The sequence below is a fragment of the Phacochoerus africanus genome, unplaced genomic scaffold (assembly GCF_016906955.1).
Source record: "Phacochoerus africanus isolate WHEZ1 unplaced genomic scaffold, ROS_Pafr_v1 Scaffold_20, whole genome shotgun sequence".
Classification (NCBI taxonomy): Eukaryota; Metazoa; Chordata; class Mammalia; order Artiodactyla; family Suidae; genus Phacochoerus; species Phacochoerus africanus.
The window spans coordinates 141,672-169,432 of record NW_025927392.1 but is presented as its reverse complement, the minus strand read 5'-3'; the positions used below and the strand labels follow the sequence as shown (position 1 = coordinate 169,432).

General features: G+C 37.8%; 1 long non-coding RNA gene across 1 annotated transcript; it reads right to left on the bottom strand.

Annotated features, from left to right (window-relative positions):
• Window positions 1-27,761, bottom strand: LOC125119260 (uncharacterized). Its single transcript, XR_007133054.1, has 5 exons — window positions 27,595-27,761; window positions 10,322-10,438; window positions 3,760-3,962; window positions 1,084-1,248; window positions 1-104 (listed from the first exon to the last, which is right to left on the bottom strand). It is a non-coding gene; the product is annotated as an uncharacterized LOC125119260 (long non-coding RNA).

The window sequence follows — 27,761 nt, the reverse complement described above, 5'->3', positions numbered from 1 at the left end:
TCTTGTAATGCATTTTGAGCTGTGTCCAAATGATTTTGAAGATCTGCTCTTTGAGCAGTTTTTGCTGCTTCTGCTGATAGTAATAATTCAGTTTTGGCTTTAATCTGTAACAAAATTTACACAGCATTTAGTTTATATTTAATTCTTGATTTCCCCCTTGCCTGAGTGCACATGACTTGTGTCACTAAATAATTTAAAAACTTAAATCTTTTGTCAGAAAACATAAAGATTCAGACATTAAGAAAATAAATATGTGATAATTCCCCAAAGAAGGATGAGTAAGGGAAAAGATTCCTAATATTTGGATAAAAGATAAAAAATAAATCCCTGTATAACACCAAAGCACTCTTCCCTCTCCACTGGGCATCCACATACTGAATTATCTGATACTCATCCAACAAATTATATTTTTTGAAAAATGAAATGGGTATCCTCTTTTTTTCCAAATTTGAATAACTTACTGTGTTATTTCTGATTTTCAATGGAATTATTCTTCTAAAAAAATTTAAGTGTTAGCAATGTTTCTAGTAACTTTCTTTACTACAGTATAGAGTAAGAAACCAATGATGAGAATGGAGAAAGAAATATATCTTAATTCCCACTCCTCGATGGACTCACTGAGCAAGATTTCCATATTGGCTTCTGAAAGAAAATATGCTAATATACATAATGGTATCATATAAGGGCTTTTTTAATCAAAACGTTAAAATTTAAAAGTCAAATTCAAAATAATTCAAAGAAATGTAACAGAGACCTAATGGTATAATATCAAATTGCTTTAAACTTCAAAAACAACAAAAAGGGATTCATGAAAACAGAGAAAAGTGAAAAGACTTGGTGGTTTCAAGAGCAGAGAAAGAGGAAGGGGGGAGGGAGAGAATGAGAAAGAGAGAGAGGCAAACAGAAAAGCTCAACAAACTTTCAAAATAGAACCTTCATTTAATTCCTATTCTTAATTGTTTTTCCATTAATAAGTAAGGCAGGAGAGCAGGGTAGGGAGGGGGGAGAAACAGTTCAAAATGTGATCCTAAAACATGCTTTTTTCATACAAACTTCATATTAAGTCGCATAATTCAATATTACCTGTATGTCAAGCTGGGAGACCTTCTCCTTTCTTTCACTTAATTGACTATTTAATTCATTGATGCTGGCTTCTAGGGAGAGGACGCAGTCTTGTGCAGCTCTAAGAAGCGCCTTCTGCTCTTGCACCTGGTCATGCAAATTCTCCTGGGCCTTTAGTTGAGTTACCTACCATATAAGCAACACTCTAATTATAAAGGTCATGAATGATAGAAGAAGAACTAAGAAACCCAAATTTAAGCACCATGAGAATGTTAAATTACTCTGACAGATTATCTCAACTTTTTTTTTTTTTGAGAAAAACTGTTCCCATCTTTCCAAAAATAAACAAACATGGATCATTTGATAGTTCTATATTTAGTTTCCTGAGGACCCTCCATACTGTTGTTCATTCCATAGTGGTTGTAGTGATTGACATTCCCACTGACAGTATAGGAGAGGACCCTTTTCTCTACATGTGTTGTTTGTAGAATTATTAATGATGGCCATTCTCACTGGTGTGAGGTAGTACCTCACTGTAGTTTTGATCTGCATTTCTCTAGTCATTAGTGATGCCGAACATCATTTCAATGTGCCTACTGCCCATCCGTATGGCTTCTTTGGGGAAATGTCTATTTAGGCCTTCTGCCCATTTTTCAATTGGGTTGGGTTTTTTTTGTTGTTGTTCAGTTGTATGAGCTGTTTGTATCCATAAATATATTTGAAAAGCTGTGTGAAAGTGCGTGTCTGATGACTACCCTCTCTCATTTTAGATTCTATTTCCATTGAATCATTTTTCTCCCGCTTATAGCTCATGTTTTCCACTTCTCTGTATGTCTAGTAATTTTTTGATGTTTATTGTGATGAGTCTAGATTTTGTTGCCTTCTTTCAAAGAAGGTTGAATTTGCCCCAGCAGGCAGTTAATACACGTGGTGGTCCAGCTGGATTCCTTCCAGGCTTGTTCCTATGTTTGTTAGGTGAGGTGTATGCTAGCTTTTACTCTAGGGCTAGTTTAGCTTTATTCTTAAGGTGTGACATTTCTGGGGTTTTTGCTGAATGCCCTCAAGTGTTCAACCATGTCTTTCTTCTCTGACTGGCTGGAACTTGAACATATCCCAGCTCTGTGAGTTCTGATAATTTTTCAGCTGCAGCTCCTAATAATTTGTTCCACTGCTTGGCCTCATGGAATTCCTCCTTATAAGTGTAAAGCTCAGCATTCAGCTAAAGGCTCAAGTGGATCCCTATGTACGTTTCTGGAGAATTTTCTCTATATTGTTCCGTACTCTCATTGTACCCCCTTCTACCCCTGCAAATTTGAGTTCAACCTCCCTGAACTTAAACCTCTCATTCCTTAGTTCAGTGAGACCACTGTGCTCTCTGTGGATTCCCCCACCTGCACCAGGCTGGAAAATGTCTCCAGGTCAAAATTTGATGTTCATTTCACCTGCTTTTCTTCTCCGAGATGAAAGCCCGATAGTGATTTTTTTGTTTTGTTTGTTTGTTTGTTTTTGCTTTTTAGGGCCACTCCTGCAGCATATGCAAGTTCCCAGACTAGGGGCTGAATCGCAGCTATAGCCTCCATAGCATAGCCACAGCAACTCAGGATCTGAGCCACTTCTGTGATCTACACCACAGCGCATGGTAAACACCCGGATCCTTAACCCACCAAGCGAGGCCAGGGATCGAACCGGCATCCTCATGGATACTAGTCAGGTTCATTTCCACTGAGCCACGAGGGGAACTCCCCTATAGTACTTCTTGTAAAATGTCTGAAAACAGTTATTTTATAGTTTTTCCCACTTTTCTGGCTCTTTAAAGTGGGAGGACTAAATAGCTTACCAGTTACTCCAACACAGCTAGAAGCAGAAGGACACAGATTTATTTTTACCTACTCTTTTTAAAAAGTTGTATAGGCTTTTCTGACATTTGTATAACATGCAATGTTATGTTGTATGCAACTTCCAACTAAAAACTAGGCTAAAGAATTCCTCATAAAATTGGTAACCAAGGCTAACTTTGAAAGGCAGAAAAAAGTTTTGTGTTAATATGGCCTACTGATACTTTTAAAACTTTTTCATTTAGGTAATTATGATGCACCTATCGGGCAATTCTTCCCAAAAAGTGACACTAAATGCTTTACAGTTTGAAAACATATTGAGCTAATAAATTTTATGTTTCACTTAAACGAACATACAAATGTTAAAATAAGAAGTCTGCTTATCAAAATTGTTATTAACTATATATCCCAAAGACATGTACATTATCAAATATATGTACAACCACCAAGTCTGGATATTAAGCAATACACAGAAATAACTAACACCTGATATAGTTTATAAATATATTTTGTTCCTTACTTTTCCTTTTCAAAACATCACAAGAAGTACGTCTAACTTTCCAGTATGAACTAACTATACTTTTCCAATGAGTTAACATGGTTAAATGATTTGCTTATGGTCACACAGGTTATAAGTTACATCCTGGGGTGTGAACTGAGATTTCCTTTATCAAATCATGGTAAATAACTTATTTTCACTGCAATAGCAACCCATCTCTAAGGTAAATGAGATGGTATTTTTCAGAAATACGTAATAATTTTACAAGCACTAAAATTAACAGAATCATTTACATAAAGCACTTTGTAAGATTTAGAGAGATAAAAATACATTTTAGAAATAGAATACACTAGACAAGCTTACTTGTTCCTGTAATATATGGTTTTCTTCCTGCGATTGATTAAGAACAGCGGTCTCTCCTTCACCAGCCTGAATTTTTGCATAAAATCTTCTCTTTCCCTTTCTAGGAAAGAAGTATTTTCTTTACTCTCCTGTAATAAGGCTTCAAGGTTCTGGGTCTTTTGGTCCTTATCACCAATTTGACGAAGCGCTTTTTCCAAATCATTCTGTAAAGAATTGAAAATTACTACGTTAAAAATAGAGAACTTAAAGTTATTCCTCATTATTCCTCAAACAAAATGACTCATAATAAATTTTAAGATTCATACCTTTAGTCTTACATGTTTACTAATCATTACATTTTAATATGGCAAACATAAGTAAATAGTTATGACAATATAGTTAACAATATAAAGCTATATTTCACATATATTTACATATGGGGGAGAGCTATCCTCACAGCACGTGGAAGTTTTCCAGCCAAGGATCAAACCCAAGCCACAGCAGCAACCCAAGCCACTGCAGTGACAACACCAGATCCTTAGTCTGTTGCTCCACACAGGAACTCCTAAATCTACGTTACTAACAAACTAGAATTTAACCAAAAATCCCTTCGATTAACCACATTCTTACTCTAACACTCCAACCTCACCACCTACTGTAATCCTGTTTAATCCATTTCAGACACATGGGACTCATTATTTCTGATCACACCAGGCACAACCCCACCTCAGAGCCTTTGCACTGTTTCTTCTACCTGGCACCTTCCCTACAGAGTCACGTGGCTCATCCCCTGTCCTTCAAATATCTGCTCAAATGTCAGCTTCTCAATCACATCTACCCTGATCAGTACATTTACAATCGCAGCCTTGGAGTTCCCATTGTGGTACAGTGGAAATGAATCTGACTAGTATCCATGAGGATGCGGTTTCAATCCCTGGCCTCACTCAGTGGGTTCAGGACCCAGTGTTGACATGAGCTGTGGTGTAGGTTGCAGACAAAGCGCACATCCTGTGTTTCTTTGGCTGTGGCAGCAGCTATGGCTCTCATTCTGACCCCTAGCCTGGGAACTTCCATATGTCATGAGTGCAGCCCTAAGAAAGAAAAGCAAATGCTCCTTTACCAATGCTCCCTCTCCTGAAGAGTTTTTTCTTCCCATAGCACTTATCTCTTCTAACATACTAAATAATTTATTTTCCGTGTGTATCTGCCTCCCTCCACCCCCTCACAAGAACATACACTCCATGAAGATGAGGATTTTTGCCTGTTTTATTCACTTATGTATCCAAGACACATGTGCTCTAAGATATTTATTGAATGAATGGAAAAACAAGGGCTGCAGTCTAACAGACATACACTCATGAAGGTGCTTTCCAGTAACCCAGGAGGACCCTTCTATCGCTCCATCAAGCTTTCCTTCTTTTCTACTTTACCAAGGGCCTTCATGTTACCCAGCACATGTACAAACAGCCCACCTCTGGAACCACACCCTTGCATGTTTTGGGGCTACCTGACCCACAGCCTTTGCCTCTCTCTCCATCATTCTAGGAGAGCCAGAGAGCCTCCACCCAGAACAAGGCCCTAACAAGCCCTTCTGCAAATGTTACAGTAGCCCATCCCACCTTGCCGAGACAGAGGCAGCAACCACGTAAAACCCTCCACAATGTGTGCCAATACTAAAATAGGTGAAAACAGTTACTTTCAAACATGTTTCTCATCTATGCTTCCATCACAAAACAATGAAAAGCAACCAGGTTTACTCTGTGGTCATCCTCTGTTCCTGCCACTAATGACCCCTTTCTGCACATTGCACTAATCTTCTGGGACCACAGTGCAGGCCTGAGCTTTTTCCAGAACTAGCACTCTATTGCCAAGTCTACCTGAAATTTGGTTCTCCCTTTACAGGTACTGATTCCCCAACCGCCCCCTCTGATACCTAAGGACCGTTCTGTTGGGCAAGCAGGAGGGGTTCACTTTTTCTAGATTTTTTTTATCATCATTATTCTCACCCTCAAGTAAAAGCTTGATGATGCTTTGGGAAGTATGTCATTCATTTATTCTACGCTCTGTCCTGTGTTGCTATCTATAAATCCCTACCTCATTCACTGAAGATTTGAGACCTGATTTAGTCTTTCTTTCAATCCCAATTTCTGCCAATTTCCTGGGAAATACAAAAGACATAGAGAATTAAGAGTACAGCCTCAACCTTTACATCATCTTAATTTCCTGGACCTCTATGCATTCCATTCAACCACTCACATGCAGGATCTTACAGTCACTTGAAATTTTTCCAGATAAAAAAACGTCAATCTATCCTACTCTGTGACCACAACTTCCTGACCATTTTTCAAGTTCATGACCTCGTTTCTGCTCTCCAGGGTCAGAGACACTGACCTCAATTTTCTGCTAGCTTCTTTAGCATATGCCTAGCTTCCCTTGCTGAACCTCATGTATGGATGTGAACTAAGCTTAACTGTTTTTCATCTACATTCTCCATTTCCTTCTACCCCCAAATTTCCAACACAGCTGCCCCATAAAAGTCCAATCCTAGATCAGTGTTGCAATCTGCTTTCTCCACACCTACATTTCTAAACACTTTTAGAGCAAAATCACAAACTTCCACAGATTGGTGCCACCACAAATTTCTAGATTCCGTCCTCTATTATATACTCAGAATCACCTTTTCAATCCTGTCACTTGAATGGGGTTGTCATCTTCAAACATTCCCCTGAATAGCCACGTAAAAACTTAATCTCCAAATTCTTAATCTCCGCCTATCTAACATTCAGCTAGCTATACTAGTCAAACTTTATCCAAAAAGGGGAGAGGAGCAAATCTTCAGGAATGATCAACTATAGTTTTTATTCCCCTTACCTATGAAATTATATATACACACACATAATTTTACATTTATTCAAATACATACACATTTCCTCATGCTTCAAAGGATATCTTTCACAGGGTAAGTTCAAACTTACCATCACCCACTGTATCAGTGACATCCTAACTCATCAATACCTTATTTCTTTAGTCACCTCCCATTCTCCAATATCCTCAATTATTACCTCTCTACCATCCCCTTAGTTATTACCATTCCCTTAGTTAGACTATAAACGTATTCAGGTACCTCTGGTTCTCAAAAACATTTCTTAAACCAAGTCCCACTTCAGTTTCTGCCCAGTCTTTATACAATCACATTTAAATTTCAAAAGTAATGCATATTTACTTTCCCAACTCCTTCACCTCTCACTTACTCATCAATCAAAAAATCACACATTCTTCTCTATCACTTTATTGAAATGATGTTTAACAACGTCACTCATTCTCAACTGCCTCATCTAATGGATATCTTTCATTTATCATACTGGGCATCCTCACCACACACCCACATCTGAAGTTGCTGATTACTCCCAACTTTTGATTCTCCCTAGTCCTTGGGCTCTCCCGCTGCAAGTTCTCCTTGATTACTCTGATCATTCCCTCTTTCTCTGGGCTCTACTTCCTCCACTCGTCCATCCCCTAAATGCTACTGTTTCCCAAAATTCTTGTGTTACCAGTTGTCCATTTTTCTCACTATACTCTCACATCACATGTAATATTCCATTTACCCCATATATACAGATATCTCTCACAGATACTATATCTCCTTCAAGCTTTCAACTAATATATCCCATAGGTGGCTCAAGACATGTCCAAAACAGAACTCATCATACTGTCCTATAAAATAGCCATCTTTCTCACATAAACTAACACAGGTGATGATACTTCCATGTACCATGCACCCAATGTTACCAGTCTGGAAGTCATTCCCTTTCTCTCTGATTCCCTACAGCTATTTAGTCAGTAAGTCCTATTTATCTCCAAAACATTATTCATACTGGTCCCCAGGATGCTTTTTTCAACAATCACATAAACTAAGGACATGACGGTTTTTCATCTAAATCACCACATATATTAGTCTTTAACTGATCCTGTCTCAGAATATTCTCTCCAAAATCCATCTTTCCTATAACCACAAGAATAACCTATCTAAAGGTCACATCTTAAGACCATCAACACTCTTCTATCTTCAAGAAAGGCCTTCCATAAACTTACCCATGTCTAATACTCTGGCCTCTTCTCTAACTCATCTCTATATTATCCTTTAAGCTCCAGCAAAAACGAACCGTTGAGGTCATATCAGCTTCAGCATTCTTTTCCTTGTAACTTCTACTTGGAGTATACTACTGTTACCACCTATGCAACGCAGAAACATCTACACACCTTTGCAAAGACTGCCCTTTCTATGGAAATTTTCAGTAACTTTTTTCCAGATTCTGAGTTAAACAACGATCCTCTACACTATCACAATAATTGAATGTACATATGTACATCAGAACTACACTCACTGCATTTCTCTAGTTTGTTTTTAAGATATTTCATAATGGAGACTTTGCCTGGCCTCTGTGCCATCCTTTTCTTATTCCTCATCGGGGAATAAGAACTTAACTCTTGGGAGAGATTGGAATGAAGAACTAAGACTGTCTAACTCAGCCCTTCACTCTCCCTTTAGTTTATGAGACAAGCTGCCTAACAGAAAGTAAAAGGCTGTCATTTCCAGGTTCGTCTGTGACTGAACGAACAAATTCCATTCTGGGGTACATTATGAGAAATACCCCTTGATTGCAGACCACTGCCAAATCCTCTACCTCAGCTTTACATACCCTTTTCTTTGCTACTCTTTATGGTAAAACTAGAGTCATCTATATTCACTGTATCAATTTTTCTCCTCCCCTTTTCTCTGACGCTCTCCATTAGGCTTTTGCCCCTCCTTTTCTTTAAAAATTGCTATCGATCAGTGTCATCCATGACCTCATGTTGTCAAATCCAATAGGATTCCCAGTCTTCACCTTGCTTGACCTCCATCCTTCTGACCACTCCATTGGAAATCCTTGGAATCATCCTTGACTTCTCTGTCAATACCCCATATCAATCTATCAGTAAATCTGTCAGCTTTACCTTTAAAGTATATTTAGAATCTGACTGTTTATCACTACCTGTATCATTTCCACTCTTACCCCTTTCTCATCTGGATTACTACAGCAGTCTCTTAGTTAATTTCTTTTATTCTACTCATGTGCCCCTACAGTCTACTCTCAATGCAGGGGCCAGAGGAATCCTGTGAAATTACAAGTCAGATCATGCTATTCCATTGCTCAGAACCCTCCCAAAATTTCTCACCTCATCCACAGTAAAATCCTTAAAATTACCTGTGAGGTTCAACATGTTCTGATCCCTTGTGATCTCTGCACCACTTCTACCTCTCTCATCGCTCTCACTCCATGCACTAGATTCCTGATGTTCCTTAGACATGCTCCTGCCTCGGAGCCTGTTAATGAACTAATGCTCTTCTGATATCCACGTGGCTCACACCCTCCTTTCCTTCAGGCCTTTCATCTTCTTAGGGAGGCCTTCCCTGGAAACCCTATCGCTGCAGTCCCACCTCAATTCCCCGGGTCCTTCCTCCTCCCTTTTCTCACTGCCATAGCATTTACAGCCATCTGACATACTACGCATTTTGCCTATTTACCTGGGCTATTGTTTGCCTTCTTCACTAAGCTCCATGACAGCAGACATTTTTGTTTGCTGTCTCTGGGGCCATATCCACAAAATCACTTCCTTGGCTGAGAGTAGACAGTAATACATATTTGTTGGACTGAATGAAATCAAAGAAGAAATAAGTGAATATTCTGATCTCTATCCATCTGATTGCCATGCCACTATCCAAACTCAGAAGGGAAAAAGAGGCACGTTACTGACTACTTCCCTAAACTCCCATACTGCTTCTGTGTGCACGTCATTAGACTGCCTTTCCCAGATGGCAGGCATGACATCTTATGCAGCTTGATTTTCTGTGCTTACCACAGGGCCTGACACATGGTATTCGATAATATTCAATGAATTAACAAAAGACTGAAGGAGTAAATATAATGTCAAGGTCAAATTCATTTTAAACATTTGGGTACCACCTTACCCTTACAAAAATTTAACTTCTTCCAATCATCTGAGCTACACTGTAGAATTGATACAAATTTAACTCAATCTCTTACATCTTCTACACCTACAACTCCAATGTTCATACGATAGTTCTGAAGCAGGGAAGGACATGACCAATAAACAGTAAGTTCTAATGAAGGAAATGTTATTTCTTGCTAACTAAACCAAGAAATTTTATCTACATTTTCAATTTTTCATTAAGGTATTTTAAATAAATAACACTAATTTTTACGTATAAATAAGAATTTAAATATTTTAAAGAAATTTAATAAATCTGTTTAAAGAAATTTAATAAGTAAACCTATAATAGGAAATAAATATAAGTAAACCTATAATAGGAAATAAATCTGTTTATAATAAACATTTAATGCTTTAGAAAAAATTTTCAACATAGTAACCAAAAGAAAAAGATTTTCTAATTTTTCAGATAATTAAATTTATCAAAACCCTTCATAATCAAGTACTCTGCATTAACTAATTTCACCACAACACAAGGATAATTATTTGGTTAATTTTTCTTTACAAGGATAAAAATTCAAATAGAATTTACCTGAGCTTCTCAAAGTTTTGCTGTAGTGCTTTGCTGAAGAGCTTGCTATTCTTGATGCTGTTGCTTTGTTTTATCTAACTGATGCTGCAATTCTGTGGAATTTGTTACTTTTTCCTTCTGCTTAAAAAAAATTGACAAAGGTATCATGCTATCACTTATAAATATCTGATATCACTTCAAATCTCACAATTCTAAAGTTTGAAGAGAAAACTAAATTCAGACAATAGATAAAATCAATTTTAAAAGCAACATTACTTATTACTTATAAAATCTTAATCCTATGATTAAGAAATTATTCCAGGTATAGATTCTTACCCTGAGAAGAATAAAATTATTTTCTCCAGATTAGCATTTAGTTTATTATTGTTTTTATGTACTAATATGAACAAGGAATTGATTACATACAGATTGTTGTAACAATAATCTAAGTAACAGTTATCAGTATTTGTTTTACTTCTAATAAAAGACATAATCTGATGTAGATATCTTTGAGTTTAACCAAACAACAGTTACCATTTTCAGCAACTACAGCTTAAATTAGGATAGTATTCAATCTCATGCTTAATTAAAAAAAATCCTTAAATGCAAATTCAAAGTTCATATGCACCAACTACACGTCATCAATGCCCTCACCATCTGTTCATTTTTCAGTTTCATTAGAAACTCACTTTGGTTTTCTTTTAGTGGGATAGGATATTTCCTTACTGGGTGAGAAGACTCAAGCAGCCTGATAGAATCACCCTCAGAATTTTTCCTGCCTAAATTTTAAGAGTAGTCCTCTTTGTAATTTTCTTTCCTTTTGTTTTTTTTTTTTTTGGTCTTTTTTTTTGGGGGGGGCACACCCACGGCATATGGAGGTTCCCAGGCTAGGGGTCAAATTGGAGCTACAGCTGGTGTCCTATGCCACAGCCACAGCCACACCAGGGCCGAGCCACATCTGTGACCTACACCACAGCTCATGGCAACGCCGGATCCTTAACCCACTGAGCGAGGCCAGGGATTGAACCTGCAACCTGATGGTTCCTAGTTGGATTCATTTCCACTGCACCAAGACAGGGACTCCCCTTTTTGTAATTTTCAATGAGAGCTTTAAGGAATACAAACACAACAAAATGACTTAATGTAGTTAATAAGCAGGATGTTATTATTGGGGAGAAATGAAAGACACAACTTAATGGTTTTAAAAAACCCAACTAAGCACTTGAAAATAAAGACTGAACCCAATAATATTTAAGACGCCTCAAATCTAACAATAAATGTACTAAAAAAACTCATTTAAATACAAACTTCTTCTAAACGAGAAAGTTTGAGGTGTAGATCAACCACTTGTTCTTTACCCATCAACTTTCCACTTGAAAGCTGCCTGTTCTTGCAGCCTACCATGAGCTTCCCCTAGATGGCGCTGTCTCCAGAAGTTTGCTATGTAACTTTAGAAAAGGCAAAAAGTACGTACATATGTATAAACACACGTATACTCACCACCATTAATACCACTACCTACTTTCCAGTGTTTTATTTTTCACCAACATAAACATATTAATTTTCATGATACTATGGAGGAAACTGAAATCCAACTGACTTTTAATCATATAACTGATGATGAATTACATAAAGCTATAATCGAACATCAGTTTTTAGGTATTTTGCTCCCTTTAAAAGAAAAGTGAACTTGAGGCTCTTGTTAAGACATAAATGTTGTGATCACTTAAGGAACTTAAAATAATAAAATTAAACTTAAAAATTAAGACACTTAAGGCACACTCAGTCCTACTCCTTTAGTTTTTTTCTGTTTGTTTTTTGCTTTTTAGGGCCACACCCACAGCATATGGAATCTCCCAGGCTAGGGGTTCAATCAGAGCTGCAGCTGCTGGCCTACACCACAGCCACAGCAATGCCAGATCCGAGCCATGTCTGCAACCTACACCACAGTTTATGGCAACGCTGGATCTTTAATCCACTGAGTGAGGCCAGGAATCAAACACAGCATCCTCATGGATAGTAGTTGGATTCAATACCACTGAGCCACAATGGGAACTACCTTCACTGTATTTTTTTTTTAATTCCAGTGGTTCTTTTTGTCTTTCCATAGTTATGAACTACCAACACTGACGTCTTACATTTGGATACTGAATAGAGCACAACACATTCCAAGTCCTTGACATGGCACACAATTTCTAAATAAGACAGAGGAAAGAATATTTTCTTAAAATAGTAGGTGATTCTCCTTCATTAACTTTAAAATTGCTAGCAAGCTAAAACTAAAGGAGAACTTTGTCTTGGAGCTAAGAATTATCACTTTTTCAAATTCCTAATTTTCTCTGAATCTACCAGAAATTACAGCCACTTTCTCTTGTGGGATTGGCCAGTAGTGGATCTATTTAAAAAAAAATTTTAAGGTAGTATAATTTTACTTATTTACATATCTATTTTTTTTATGGCTGCACCCATGGCATATGTAAGCTCCCAGGCCAAGGATTGAGTCCAAGCTGCAGCTGGCAATGCCAGATCCTTTAACCCACTGCACTGGACCAGGGATCAAACCCGCACCTCTGCTGTGACCTAAACCACTGAAGTTGTATTCTTAACCCACTGTGCCACAGCAGGAACTTCTATAATAATTTTAGAAGAATTACTGCACAAGTGCTGGGAATGTAGAATAAAAAAGAGAGGCATGGAGATAAGAATGCAAGACATTTGGCAAGGCTTACACACTGAGAGTGCTTCTACACTCCAGCCTCTTAACACATTAAATCGAAACTCAGCACATGCCTCAGCAAAACTGAATATTAGTAACAGGTACTCTACAATGGCTTTCAATCAAATCTATTCATGTTAACTCTGAAAATACTAAGAATCTACAGCCTTTGTGTCATATATACACTTACATGCTCTATATTTGCATATTTCTCCATAAAAATTCATAGCTGGCAAGGAAAAATAAAGTTATATCAGAAAAGTGGACACCTACTATTTTCTTGTGCTATGGAACAACTTGTGTATCAAAATATATCCTATCCTTAATAAAGAAAACTAAAGTGTCTTTCTAATGTAAAACATACTTTCATCTAGCTAAAACAGCAATCAGTAACAAAGAGAAGGCATTAAGTTTCCTCTTGTCCTTAGCCAGCATACTGATGAATTTCTCCTTTTTCTTCTTCTTAAAATGCAGCGAATTAGCACTGTAATAGCTACCCAAACCCTCTTCTACTCATTACAAGAACTGGATCCAATCCTGAAATATATGAAAGCCTTCAAAGTAAACTCCTATTACAAGCATCTAAGTGCTTAATCTCTTGTAAACAGGCATTACCCATTTAGTTCCTGAACTTGCTGGATCAGACTCTCCCAATATCATTATTAACACAGAGATAATCATCAGACTTCTCCCCTAGAAGTTTAGATTTAGTACATTTGAGCTGAAGCCCAGAAATCCATATTTTCATATCAAGAATCACATGACCTTAATTTCAGAAAAGTTCAGTCATCACTTGCCAAAAAGTAACACTTTAGGAGTTCTGTTTGTGGCTCAGAGGTTAAGGAACCCAAATAGGATCCATGAGGATTCAGGTTAGATCCCTAGCCTTGCTCAGTGGGTTAAGGATCCCGCATTGCTGTGGCTGTGGCTTAGGTCAGCAGCTGTAGCTCTGATTCAACCCCTAGCCTGGGAACTTCCACATGCCACAGGTGTGGCCCTAAAAAGGCAAAAGACAAAAAATAAATAAAAATAAAAAGCAGCCAATTCTCAGTTTCAATTACAAAGTACAATTACAGAGGAAACATTCAAAAACACCAATAGGCCTATGTCAGAGATAATGATTTTACTGAATCAAGGATAAGCCCTTGATATTTGTAATTTCTTAAGTCTCCCAGGCGATTCTCATGTGCAGACAGAATAAAGAATCACCAAATTAAAGGCAACTGCTGCCGAGAAGGGCAGATTTATAAAAGGGGTTATAATAAATATATTTATATCTAGACAGGTATGTAATAAAGAACTTTGTCATTCATTGCTATATAATTCCTAATCAATCCCTAATTTTTAAGAATTGAATCTCAAATCAAAGCTGCCCAAGGGTGGAAGCAGGCCAAAGTCACTTAAGCAATAACATCTATACCATGTTAGAGTAATTATGTTAAGGAAAAAGAATAAATTAAAAATAAAAATAATATATGTTTGTATTATTAATAGAATGGTCTTTCCCAAAGTGACTTTTTGAGATATTTCCATAGACATATATGTTCTCTAAGAAATTCCGTATATAAAATTATATACATAATTCTTTATTCATTATAATTAAATAATGTTTACCAAGTGCCAGGCCTATTCTAAATGCTTCATGAATATTAACTAATTTAATCCTTATAATAACCCTATGTCCACAATAATAATAATAACCCATAATTTTCTTCATTTGAGAGATGAGCAAACCGAGATACAAATTAAATCACTTGTCAAAGCTTACACAGCTTGTAGGCCACAGAACTGGAACTCAGGCAGGGTTCTTAAATCCACACTTACAAAACACTATTATGCTATTCGAGATGGCACGTTAGATAATTTTTAAAAATTAAGTTGGATATAGAGGTGGGGGAATGGGAGATACAAATTAGTGGGTATAATATAGGCTCAAGGAAATATTGTACAACACAGGCAATACAGCCAGTATTTTTAAAACTTTAAAATTTTTAGAAATTAACAAATTAAACTAATACATCTTATTTTTTAATTACACAACATCACAATCTATACATCTGTGGCTATTTTAGTGTGTTCACAAACACAAGAATATGAAGAATACAGGCTACTTCATTTTTCAAGTCCTTTGTTGACAATTGCCAAATATCTGTTCTTGGCAGGACTGAAATGGAAGCTAAGCAATCAGGAGAGAACAAAACAAATTCAGTTCATCCTCACAGTCTTTAAGGACATTGAAAGAAGGTTTAAGGTGAGGTTCACTTTCATTTTTCCAAACAGTATTTACTGAAAGCCCTAAGTATAGAGGTTGATAGAGTGCAGAATTAAAAAAAAATCCTCAAATTAAAGAGCTCACACTCCAGTGGGAATGGTAGACAATATGCAAGTAAACAACTAATTATACAATATAAAGTACTATAAAGAAGAAAGAAGACACTTGCTAAAGTAAGCATTTCCAGAGTAAATGGAAAACAAGCTATTTAAATAGAGAGGTCCATGGAGTTCCTGTCGTGGCTCAATGGAAGTGAATCTGACTAGCATCCATGAGGATGCAGGTTTGATCCCTGGCCTCGCTCAGTGGGTTAAGGATGCAGTGTTGCCATCAGCTGTGGTGTAGGTCACAGACGCAGCTCAGATGTGGTGTTGCTTGGCTGGATCTGGCCAGGAGCTGGATCTGGCTGGGGTGCAGGACAGCAGCTGCAGCTCCAATTCAACCCCTAGCCTGGGAACCTCCATATGCCACAGGCGTGGCCCTAAAATAAATAAATAAAGTGGTCCTGGAAGGCTTTATTGAGGAGACAACACCTGAGTAAGCCTTAAGAAGAACTGAAGTCAACAGAACACTAAGTCATTGGGTGCCCATGGGCCAGTGAGACTAGACTTGGCACAGAGGACAAGATATAAATAGTTATTGCACTTGGCTAGACCCTCCAGGATGCTGTTGAATAGAAGTAGTGAAAAGTGGAGATCCTTGATCTCATGGGAGAGAACACTCAGATTTTCACCATTACACAAGGGGGAAGAAGAAAAATTCATTGGTCACTAATTCAGAGCCAACAATGGCATCCTGCTAAAGACCACCCTGACTTTGTTACGTGTGGACAGGACTGCAAGGGAACATGGGGAATTGAACATATTTGACAGAGACAAGATTCCAGAGTAAAAGGACTCAAGATCACCTCCTCTCACAAAAACACCAAAATTACAACTAACTGTTGAAGACCCATCAACAAAATAGACTGGAAGGTACCAAAAAAGATATCCTATATCCAAAGACGCAAAAGAAGTCACATCAAGATAGTAGGAGGGGTGCTTTCATGATACAAACAATCTAGTCAGTGGGTGACCCACAAACTGGAAAATAACTACATTGCAGAGGCTCTTCTACAGGAGTGAAAATTTGGAGCTCCACATTGGGTTCCCATGCCTGGGGGGTCTGGCATCGGGAGGAGGATGCCCTGGAGCATTTGGCATTGAAGGCCAGTGAGGCTTAAGCACAGGAGCTCCACAGGACTCAGGGAGACACACAGGGTTTCATGTGCACTGGATCACAGGACAAAGCAGGGACTCTATAAGAATATGGATCAAGCCCACTGGGAGTTCTTGGAGGATCTCCTTGGAGAGCAGGGGTAGTCATGACTCACTGTGGGGGCAGGACATTGGAGACAGGGGTCCCAGAAATAATCATCTGTGTGAGCTCCTCTGGGGCTGCCACTTTGGAAAAACTTGGCCATACCCATCAGGGCTGAGAAGCCCCAGGCCAGACAACAAACAGGGTGGGAACACAGCTCCACACATCAGCAAATAGGCTGCCCCCAATCACACCCAGAGGCAAAGCCCCACCCACCAGAGGGATAAGAACCAGCTCCACCTACCAGGGGGCAGTCACCAGTCCCTGCCATCAGGAAGCCCCTGCATCAATCAACTTCACCCACAAACAGGCAGACTCCAGAAGAAAGAGAGGCTACAACCCTCTAACCTGCAGAAAAGAGACCACACAAAAAGTTCTACAAAATGAAAAGTCAGAGAAACATGAGTCAGATGAAGGAACAAGACAAAACCCCAGAAGAACAGCTAAATGAAGTGGGGATAGAAAACCTGTCTGAAAAATACTTTAGAGTAATTCTAGTAAGGATGACCCAAGATTTGGGGAAAAAAATAGAGGCGAAGGTCGATGAATTAGAAGAAACATTTAAGAAAGGAATAGAAGATTTAAATATTCAACAAGCAGAGATGATCAACACAATAGCTGAAATAAAAAATTCACTAGAAGAAAACAACAGCATGATACAGGAGGCAGAAGAACAAAAAAGTGAGGTGGAAGACAGACTGGTAGAAATCACTGATGTGGAACAGAATAAAGAAAAAAGAATGAAAAGAATTGAGGACAGTCTCAAAGAACTCAGGGACAACTTTAAATGCCGAACATTTGCATTATAGGGGTTTGAGACGGAGAAGAGAGAGACAAAGGGCCAGAGAAAATATTTGACGAAATAATAGCTGAAAACTTCCCTAACATGGGAAAGGAATCACTCACTCAAATCCAGGAAGCACATCGATACCATATAGAATAAACCCAAGGAGAAACACACCAAGACACATATTAATCAAACTGTCCGACATTAAAGTCAAAGAGCAAATATTGAAAGCAACAAATAACATACAAGGGAACCCCCATAAGGTTATCAGCTGATTTTTCAGCAGAAACTCTGTGGGCCAGAAGGGAGTGGCATGATATACCTAAAGTGATGAAAGGAAAAAATATGCAACAAAGATTACTCTACCCAGCAAGGCTTGCTTTCAGATTTGAAGGAGAAGTCAAAACCTTTACAGACAAGCAAAGACTAAGAGAATTTAGTGCCACCAAACCAGCATTACAACAAATATCAAAGGGACTTCTCTAGGCAGAAAGAAAAGGGCACAACTAGAAAGAAGAAAATTACAAATGAGGAGGCTCACCAGTGAAGGCAAACATCAGTAAAGGCAGGAAATCATCCACATATAAATACGACCCCAAAAGCAGCAATTGTGAGAATAGGAAGGTACAAATGCAGGCTCCTGGAAATGCATTTGCAATTAAGAGACCAGTGACTTAAAGCAATCGTGTGTGTATATATAGACTCCTATACCAAAACCTCATGGTTACCACAAACCAAAAATCTACAATAGATGCAATTCAAACACAACACTAAAGATAGTCATCAAACCACAAGAGAACAGAAGGGAAGAAAAAAGGCCAAGAGATAAAGGGCCAGAGAAAATCAACAAAAACAAATCCAAAACAATTAACAAAAGGCAATAAGAACATACATATCAATAATTACCTTAAATGTAAATGGACTAAAAGCTCCAACCAAAAGACATAGACTGGCTGAATGGATACAAAAACAAGACCCATATATATGCTGTATAAAGAAGATGTGGGGTGTGTACACACACACACACACACACACACACACACACAATGGAATATTACTCAGTCATAAAAAGGAATAAAATAATACCACTTGCAGCAACATGGATGGGACCTAGAGATACTAACTGAAGTTAGTGAAAAACATCACATGATATCACTTATATGTGGAACCTAAAAAAGATACAAATGAACTTATTGCAGAACAGAAACAGACTCATAGACTTTGTAAACAAACTTATGGTTACCAACGAAGACAGGTGGGGTGGGGGATGGCGTGAACTGGGGATTTGAAATTGGCACATGCACACTGTATTTTGAATGCCTGGCCAATGGGGACCTGCTCTACAACACAGGGAACTCTACACAATATTCTGTGATAATCTACATGGGGAAAGAATCTGAAAAAGAATGGATGTGGGTATATGTGTAACTGAATCACTTTCTTGTCCAGCAGAAATGATCACAACTGGTAAGTCAGCTCTACTTCAATAAAATTTTGTAATATGGGAAAAAAAGAAAAAAAAATACAGCACACTAAGAAAAAACAAACAAAAAAACACAGGCCAAGTAAAAGGCAGGAAAGCACTTTGAAGTATTCATGTGTGTGACGAACTGAAAGGAGAATAGCATGGTTTCACATGGTAAGAGATGAGCTCGAATACACAGTGTGGGCCACACTACATGCAGATGCTTACATGACCAAGGAAGACAGCTGGATTCAATTCAAAGCCACCAAGGGGTGTTAAGCTGAGGAATAAATTGACATCCTTCACATTTTTAAAAGGATGCTTCTGGCTTCTTTATGGAGAAGAGACTAAGGAAGTCTCTAGAAGAAAACTTGTAAAAAGCTAATACAGGGGCCCAGGGAAGCAATGGCAGCAGCTTCGATTAAGGGTGGCAGCAGCACTGATGAAGGAAGTGGACAGATTTGAGTTATACATTAATAGAAGAATGCAGACAGCATGCTGAAGGGAAGAAGGTAGGTGGTATCACTTCAAGGTCTTCAGTATGACCTCCTCACTTCGTACAGAATTGTGACTAAACCAAAATATCATGTGTGTGTTTTTCTTTGTATAAAAATACAGAATAGGTCCTCAAAAATTCCTGATGCCTCTGTACCTACTGACAACCAAATGAAACCCAAATTCCTCCCCCTGCTGCTCAAGATCCTACATAATACAGTTCTAAATGCTCTTTGCAATCAAAATAGTCCAGTGCCATTACACATACCCTATCAGAGCATTTTCTTGCAATACTTCTTATAACACTCCCTTGCCCTAGTTTACTATTCTGCCTGAAGACCCTCATGCCTTCAAACTGGTACCTATCAAAACACATCCAATAATCACAATTTCAAGCCCCACCTCTCGCTCAGGTTTTCTTCATCACATAACAGAATAAAATAATTATACAATATGAAGTACTGTGGACGGGAGGGTAAGAAAACAGGAGAGGAACTTTTCCAAATTCCCACAGTAAACTCATATTCTTTGATAGAGGATAGTACTTGCCTCATCCTCAATGAGATTTACATATTTTTTTTGGTCATTCTCTCTTTTTACAGCCGCACCTGTGGCATATGGAGGTTCCCAGGCTAGGGGTCCAATTGGAGCTGTAACTGCCAGCCTATGCCAGGGCCACAGCAATGAGGGATCTGAGCCACATCTGTGACCTGCACCACAGCTCACAGCAACACCAGATTCTTAACCCACTGAGCACAGTCAGGGATCGAACCTGTGCCCTCATGGATGTCAGCCAGGCTCGTTAACTGCTGAGCCACAGTAGGAACTCGAAGATTTACATAATTATTTAAGGCAGGTACTGTTTCCTTTTTCATCTCTCTATCTCCTAATAAATAAGGCATGGTATCTTTTAGAAACAGTAAATGCCCAATTTGTTTATCTGAACTGAACGTTAAGTATCTAAGGTATATTTAAGTTATTCACAGATATGCCCAAGCCTCTGTTTCCTTCCATTTTGAATGCCTACATTTATTTATTTCTTACTTACTCGCTAAAACATTTGCTGATCAACAAGCAAAATGCCAGAGAGCTGGGATAGAAACTGAGTAAAGACATGGTCTCTGCACCCAAAGAGTTCAGAGTCTAGTGAGGAAAGATACATAAGTTATGACAATATACCATACTATAGTTAGGAAAGCAATCAGGATGTGTACATGCTTAAGAAATCTCTGGAGGGGGTGGGGGTGAGAAGTGGCAATATGCAGAAAAAGATATCTGGAAAAGTGACAGGTAAAATAAGTAATATTTATAAGGAGAAGAAAAATAGGAAGAGGATCTCAAGATAAGAAGACAGAGGAGTCATGCCACAAAGCAAACATCACTGATCTTTAAGTGAAAAGAGTTGAATATTATCAAAAAAGTGGCTGAGGACTTCAGTCTCCCTCAAACTACCATTTTTCTACCACTTTTAATGTTACCTATAAAAATAATTGGAACACGGAATTCAAAACTTGAGTTAGTGTCGGAGTTCCCATCATGGCTCAGTGGTGAGGAAACCAACTAGCATCCATGAGGATGAGGGTTCAATCCCTGGCTTCACTGAATGAGTTCAAGATCCGGCACTGCCATGAGGAGTGGTGTAGGTCAGACACAGCTTGGATCTGACGTTGTGGTAGCTGTGGCGTATTCTGCCAGCTGCAGCTCTGATTCGGTCACTAGACAGGAAACTTCCATATGCCATGGGTACAGCACCCAAGAAACGCAAATAAACAAATAAATAAATAAAACAAAAAAAGGAAGCAAAAAGAAAATTTGAGTTAGTGGAAAAGACAAAATTTTGATTACACTTCAACTGATAGGTATTATTTATCTACAAAAATAGTTGTTAGGACTAATTTATTTTCTTCTCTTAAAATACCTAATTTTGGGAGTTCCCATTGTGGCTCAGTGGTTAATGAATCTGGCTAGGAACCATGAGGTGGTGGGTTTGATCCCTGGCCTTGCTCAGTGGGTTAAGGATCCGAAATTGCCATGAGCTGTGGTGTAGGTTGCAGACGAGGCTCAGATCCTGCATTGTGCTGTAGGTCAGTGGCTACAGCTCTGATTCGACCCCTAGCCTGGGAACTTCCATATGCCACTGGAGCGGCCCAAGAGATGGCAAACAGACCAAAAATAAAAAAAATAAGAAACCCTAATTTTTAGGGAGTTCCCATTGTGGCTCAGTCTAATGAACCTGACTAGTATCCATGAGAATGAGGGTTTGATCCCTAGCCTTGATCGGTGGGTTAAGGATCCAGCATTGCTGTGCTATAGGTCACAAATGTAGATAGGATCCTATATTGCTGTGGCTGTGGTATAGGCCAGCAGCCACAGCTCCGATTTGACCCCTAATGTGGGAGCTTTGTTATGCTGCAGGTATGGCCCTAAGAAAATAAAAAGCAAAAAAAAAAAAATCTAATTTTTATATTATTGGTTTAATAATATTTATATTTTGCTGGTGTTCCCATCGTGGCTCAGCAGAAACAAATCTGACCAGAAACCACGAGGTTGCAGGTTTGATCCGTGGCCTCACTCAATGGGTTAAGGATCTGCTGTTGCCGTGAGCTATGGTGTAGGTCACAGACACGGCTGGGATACTGCATTGCTATGGCTGTGGTGTCAGTTGGCAGTTGTAGCTCTGATTTGACTCCTAGCCTGGGAACCTCCATATGCCTCAAAAATTAGTGGCCCTAAAAATTAATAATAATATAATAATAATAATAATTTGAAATTTTAGTGATGAGAAAATAAAAGATTCAGACGTTACAAAGAATTATCAAAAATTTGATTTATTTAAATAGCTAATACCTACTGAGTACTTACCATGTGCCCAGTACCACTTTAAGCAATTTATATGTATTAATTCATAAATACTTCACAATATTCATTTTAAAGGAAACTGAAATTTAAAAAATTAAGATTTGATGCAATACTACAGGCCATGAAAACTACAAATTATTTTTTTAATGAACTATATTATCATCAAACAACCATCAAACACACTAAGAAGAAACCACATGGGGAATTACAATAAATAAAAATAACAGCTCTTATTTGATTAATTTCACTTTGAAGTTGTAACCCATGCTGCTCCTTTCCTTCTCTCTGTTGTTATAGCTGTTTAATATCTGCCTTAAGATGCTGGTACATGGTCTCCACTTCTGATAATTCTTCTTTGAGCATTTCAGTAGCTTTTCCCTTTTCACCCAACTCTGCCTATATTCTCTGGAGTGAAGTTTCACATGCAGATAACCTTGACTAAAGCTCTTGACAATCTAGGTCTTTTTGATGAAGGCTTGCTTGTATATTCTTCTTACTCACACATTCTTCATTATGTTTCAACTCTGGGGACAGTCCAGTTCGTTCTTCAGCAAATTTTCAGTCAAGTTCTGAAATATCAGTTTGACAATTTACATCCTTTCCTAAATTTTAATTACTCTAATACATCAATCTTCAGAGTGATACCATTTCTTAAAATGTTTTAGTCAATACTGTAAAAAGAGTGAAAATATTCTAAACAAGAGGAATGAAATTCTTAAATATTAAATGGTTTTATCCTGTGTCCACTTGACTAAGCTCTACTCATGTAATTTAAGTACTGTAAAATTTCGATATAAAATAAAAACAATAAAATCTACTAAGTAGATTGTTTAGAGTATATGCAAAATATCTATAACCTTGGGAGCACCGAGGGGGGCAAAGACCAGATTGAGCGCAGTGCTAGCATAAGGGATGCGTGCGTGGGGCCTGCGTGTGTGCTGGGACAGGAGAGCAGAAGACTACACTGAGGGACACCTGGAGACTCTGGGATTAAGGTAAGGATGTGCACTCTAGCTCCAGCTGCCAGGTTGAAGTTAGAGTGTAGAGGAGGGGAAGAGGGTGGAGGGGATCTCTTGAGGAGCTGAGGAAAGATGTCAGAAAGGGAGGAGGTGAGGCGGGAGTGCGGGGAGGGCCTTGGCTGTCAGGGACCGGCTTGCATGCAGTGCGGGTGTGGTGGTTGCCTGCATGGGGCCTGCCTGTGTGCTGGGGAGAGGAGAGCAGAAGAGAAAGCTGAGGGAAACAGGGAGCCTGGGGGATTAAGGTAAGCATCTGAGCTGCATCTGCAACCTACAACACACCACAGCTACCACCAATGATGAATCCTTAATCCACCGAGTGAAGCCAGGAATTGAACCCACATCCTTACGGATACTAGTCAGCTTCAAAACCCCAATGAGCCACCACAGGAACTTCCTGATGAATTCACTTTTGACAAGCATGCCAAGATAAGTCGATAGGGGAAAGAAGAGTCTTTTCTACAAGTGGTGCTAGAACAATTAGCCACAGATAAAGAATAAAACTGGATTCCCACTGCTATGATGTAAATGTTTGTGTCTCCTCAGAATCCATATGTTGAAATCCTAATCCACAGAAGCGGTGGCTTTAGGACATGGGGCCTGTGAAAGATCAGGAGGCCATGAAGATGGAGCCCTCATAGATGGGATGATTGCTCTTATGAGAGAAATGCCACAGGGCTCACAAATACCTTCTGCCCTGTGAGGAAAGAAACAAAGTCTGCAATGTGGAAGACATTCCTCACTCAACCCTGCTTATACCTGAATCTCAGAGTCCCAGCCTCCCAGACAGTGAGGAATAGATTTCTGTTGTTTATAAACCACCCAGTCTGTGGTATTTTGTTATAGAAACCTGAAAAGACTAAGACAGCTACCTTACATCATATATAAAATTAATTCAATATGTATCAAAGTCAAAATACAAGAGCCAAAACCATTGCTTCTTGGTATAAAATACAGGAGTAAATATTAATAATCTTGGATTAGGCAATTTTTTAAAAAACTATGACACCAAAAATATAAACAACAAAAGGAAAATTAGATGAATTGAGTGTCATTAAAACTAAAGATGTGGTATAGATCATAATGGACTATTACTTAGTCATTAAAAGGAAAGAAATAATGTCATTTGCAACATTAGATAGACCTAGATAGTATCATGCTAAGTGAAGTTAGACAGTGAGACACCAACATCATATGCTATCACTTATATGTGTAATCTAAAAAAAAAAAAAGGATAAAATCATCATCTTTGCAGAACAGATACTGACTCACAGACTTTGAAAGAATTATGTATTCCAAAGGAGACTGGTTTGGGAGTGGGGGGATGGCCTGGTGGTTTGGGATGGAAACAAAAAATTCAGTTTTGATGATCCTTTTACAACTATAAATGTAATAAAATCCACTGAGTTAAAAAAAAAACTGACACTGCTGTGCTTCAATGGACACAGTTAAGAAAATGAAGACAACACAGAGAATGAGAAAATATAGTTAAAAACCATACATATGATAAAGGAAAACTCTATTTTACACTATGAAAGGACTTGAACATATATTCTCTGAAAAAAATAACCAAAAATCACATGAAAAATAGTTCAACAGCATCAGACATTAGGAAAACGCAAATCAAAACCACAATGTGATACTACTTCACATCCACTATGATGGCTAAATTTAGAAAAATTCTTTAGTCTTAAGAACTCTTTGTAAATAACATTAAGTTTTCACTTTGACGGGTGATATCTGTTCCTATCAGGACCCTGACATTCAGGTGGGGATAATTTTTTTCAAGCCAAGCATTTTTTATTTTTTTAGACATACCTATGAGTGCAGAAGTTCTGGGGCCAAGGAGCAAACCTTAACCACAGCAGTGACCACACCCGATAATTAACCCACGGAGCCACCAGGGAACTCCATGGGTGATCATTTTTAATGAACAATTTTTTATGGGAAAATACCACAGTTATCCCCACCGAAGCTAAAAATGAATCCAGAGTTCCCCTTTCAAAGTTATTACCCATGTTTTCTTACATCAACTAATACAATAATATATAATAAGGAGAAATAGGATGTAAAGTATTTGAATAAAGAGATTTGAAGGGACAGTCATTAAGATGACAATCATTATCTATCTACCAAATCCAAAAGTGTTAAGTGAAAATCCATCATACTAAAGTACAAAGTTCAGTCAAGCGATTGAATTCATAATTAAACTGAATATTCCAATAAAATTAAATTTAAAAAGATTAATCATAAATACTTGTCAGTATGTTTCTTGAACACTGGCCACAGTTATTTATTAAGAATTAGATGATTCAGACTATTATTGAGGTTCTTTTTCTTTTTTCAATTTTTAAGTTTTATTGAAGTGTAGATAATTTACGTTTTGATAATTTCTCCTACACAACAAAGTGATTCAGTTATACATATACACAATCCATTCTCTTTCACATTTTGTCCCATATATTTCACATTTTGTCCCATATAGGTCCTCACAGAATATTGGGTAGTGTTCCCTCTGCTATACAGCTGGTCCCCATTGACCATCCATTCCCTAAACAATATTGTGCATATGCCAACCCCAAACTCTTTCCTACCGTTCCCTTCGTTAACCATATTTTTTTAAGTTTGTGACTCTGTTTCTGTTTTGTAAGTAAGTTCAAATGTATCATTTTTTTTAGTTTCCACCTGTAACTGATATCTTATGATTTTGGTCTTTGACCTACTTAGTATGATAATCTCTAGGTCCATCCATTTTGTTGGAAATGACACTACTCATTCTTTTTACGGCTGAGTAATAGTCCATTTGTATATACGTACTGCATCTTATTATTCCATTCCTCTGTCTTTAGATGTTTAATATGCTTTCATTTCTTGCTATTTTAAATAGTGCTACAAGGAACACTGAGTTGTGTGTATTTTTACAATGATAGTTCTCTCAGGATATATGCCCAGGAGTGGGATTACTGAATCATAAGGTAGTCATATTTGTTTTTTTTAAGCAAGTTTGATACTATTCTCCATAGTGGTTCCAACAATTTACATTCCCACCAACAGCATAGGAATGTTCCCCTTTCTCATCTTCTCAGCATTTATTTTTGTAGAATTTTTGATGATGGCTATTCTGAGCACTGGTAGGTGATTCCTATTATAGTTTTGATTTGCACTTCTCTAAAAATTAGTAATATTAAGCATCTTCTCATGTATATTAAGATCTGTTTTTTAATGGCTTTGCCAGTAGCATATGGAGGTTCCCAGGTGCACTGTTGAATTGGAGCTAAAGCTGCTGGCCTACCTTATAGCCTCAGTAACACCAGCCTTACATACGTGGTTCTTAGTATCTGCCCGTATCTTTAGCAAAAACAGGACCTCAGATTCAAGTTTAGCTATCTGACTTCCATTTTCAAAATATGAGCCACACAAATCCTTGACCTTTTAGTTTCTAATGATCTCAGATACATGCACTTTACATTTTCTAGGTCTTCTAGTGCTTCTTATTAAAGGGTGCAAAACAAGACCTTCTTTCCACATAACAGATATGATCTCTTCATTTTAGTTTCTCGTTTGATAGTATAAAATGTTCACAAAGAATTAATGTGGGTTATTACATATTTTGAGGCAAAGTCTGCATCATTTATATTGCCACTATATTATGCTTGCTGAGACACATAAAAGCAGCTACTGGGATATTGAAAACATTATTGATCTAGGAAATATTTTAATTCATTCAGAGAGAAGATACCATTAGGTTTACCAGCATTTGGCAGGAACTGACATATACTACAATAACGATATATATTTTTTCTCTCTGGTTAAGTTATAATTTAGTCCAAAATAATCTACACCATATCAGTGTTTTTCCAAATGAAAAATAAGTCATTTTTAACAGCTACTGGTGAAAAAGAAACTGGTCCTTAGATATACTCCATAAATTTTAAACATACTACATGTAACATTTTTGTTTGCTTCATTTCATTCATTTAATAGTATTCAAAAGCCAACAACCTAAGAAATAATTGGAATTTATTTCACTTATAACTTTTATTAGTTTGAGATGTACAGCAAAGTGAAGCAATTACACATATCCATTATAATTTTCCTATATATAAAAAATGAAATTTTAATGCGATGCAGCTCAAAGTAAACATCTTCAACTGGTTCACAGAGGTATTTGATTATTGTTATTGTAAGATTCTTAAAAAGACAGAAGATGCAATATAAAAATAAATACATTTAAAGATGCAGATGGATCATACCCACCAATTTCACTATTCTCAAAAAAAAAAAAAAATTGAAGCTGTCAACTGCAACTCCACTGACAACCTTACCTCAGTCTCTGATAATCATGGTGTCACTGAGGATTAACTTCAGCTCTCTCTTCACCACTGTGAAGGGACTACACACAATCAGGGGCAAGCAGACCCATTGCCTTAACTCAATAGACACTCATCGCTCCTATGGTGAGATAGTACGTCATATTTTCTACGCCAGTACA